Source organism: Oncorhynchus nerka, linkage group LG6 (assembly GCF_034236695.1).
Source record: "Oncorhynchus nerka isolate Pitt River linkage group LG6, Oner_Uvic_2.0, whole genome shotgun sequence".
Classification (NCBI taxonomy): Eukaryota; Metazoa; Chordata; class Actinopteri; order Salmoniformes; family Salmonidae; genus Oncorhynchus; species Oncorhynchus nerka.
This window is the reverse complement of record NC_088401.1, coordinates 471,648-473,554: the sequence shown is the minus strand read 5'-3', so window position 1 is coordinate 473,554 and position 1,907 is coordinate 471,648.

Sequence of the window (1,907 nt, the reverse complement as noted above, 5' to 3'; positions counted from 1 at the left end):
ACAACCTGAGGAAAATCCATTCAGGAAGTGCTGTTTTTCTGAAACCTCTCTCTTCCATTGCAAGCCTATCCTTCATTTAAAGGGATATCAACCAGATTCCATTCCCTATGGCTTCCGCAAGGTGTGAACAGTCTTTAGACATAGTTTCAGGCTTTTATTCTGAAAAATGAGCGAGAAGGATCACATCGCGTCAGTGGATAGACAGATGTCCTTAGATTTGTTCATGTGCGCGGCACTGGAGCGACACCTTTTCTTTCTCTCTTGTATTGAAAAGGCTGACGTCCGGTTGAAATATTATCGATTATTTATTGTAAAAACAACCTGAGGATTGATTATAAAAAACGTTTGACATGTTTCTACGAACTTTCCGGATACCATTGGGAATTTTCGTCTGCCCGTCGTGACCTGCACGAGCCTGTGGATTACTAAACAAAACGCGCCAACCAAATGGAGGTTTTTGCATATAAAGAGAATCTTTATGGAACAAAACAAACATTTATTGTGTAACTGGGAGTCTCGTGAGTGCAAACATATGAAGATCATCAAAGGTAAGCGATTAATTTTATTGCTTTTCTGACCTTCGTGATCAATCTACTTTGCTGCTAGCTGTTTGTAATGTTTTGTCTACTCAAAAGCTGTCCTCACATTATCGCATGGTTTGCTTTCACCGTAAAGCTTTTTTGAAATCTGACAGGTGGATTAACAACAAGTTAAGCTGTGTGTTGGTATATTGCACTTGTGATTTCATGAAAATGAAATATTTTTAGTCATTTAATTTGAATTTGGCGCTCTGCAATTCACTGGATGTTGACGAAAATGATCCCGCTAAAGGAATCGGTGCGCCAAGAGGTTTTAACAAATGAGTCCATAAATAGGCTTTGTTCGGTAGTAACCTCTGACAGAATGGTATAAAGCCTTAACAAATGACAGATAAATACAGTTACAACCAAAGTTGCTCAATATATTTTAACACAAAACTGTCATAGACTTCCATAAGGAAACAACATGAAAGATTCAACATGTAAACCAACAGTGTCAAGCATCTGCTAGTTCCTTATCCTAGAATCATGCAGAATGCACCGTGCGGCCCATTGGCGTAGCATGGGCAACGTTTCCCATCTCTTCAAAAGTATATCTACCATTGCGATTGTTAGACTCTGTGAGGCAAATCGATCTGCAGGTTGAACATGGTGAGATTATAGACTCGTAAATTGATAGTGTAGTTTGTTGAGTCGATTTTACAGCTAACTAGCTACGTTACACGCTGATATTGTCTTCGGTATTATTGTGTGTAGCTATATAGAGAGAGCATAGCACTGTGGATTTTGTGGTCGACTTCAGCTGCAACAGATTTCCGCAATGATTTTCCATGTGCAACCTTGTTATAACGCCAAAATGAAACATTTGTTCACAAAAAATATTGTTCTCACATATCAAGTGTTAGCTAGCTATCATGAAAATGGAGTAGGCTAACGGTGCTAGCACACCATTGTTTCTATGCACGACGGCACAAATGCTTCAGGTGTGAAATGTTTTCCACACAATCACATGATGAAGATAACGTGGAACTGGAAAATGGACAGGTATTTATCTGCCCTACATGCACCACCATCAAGCAGCTTAGAGAAGAGATCCTCCGGCTGTCAGCTCGGCTGAGAGAAAAGGAGTACCTGCTTTCTAAGTACACCAACCTTGCTGTAACCCAGGCAAACCAAATCTCTAGCAAAGCTGTTGATGAGTCAGGCGGCATTGATCTGTCCCAATCCAATGGACAGATGTTAAGCTCAACTCCGCGGCCCAGTGGAGACTGGACACTCGCAAGGCATATGAGATCGGGGAGGCAGTCTGGCCACCCTTCATCTATCCAAGAAGATCCAATTGTAACGCCCTGTCATGTTTCACCTGTT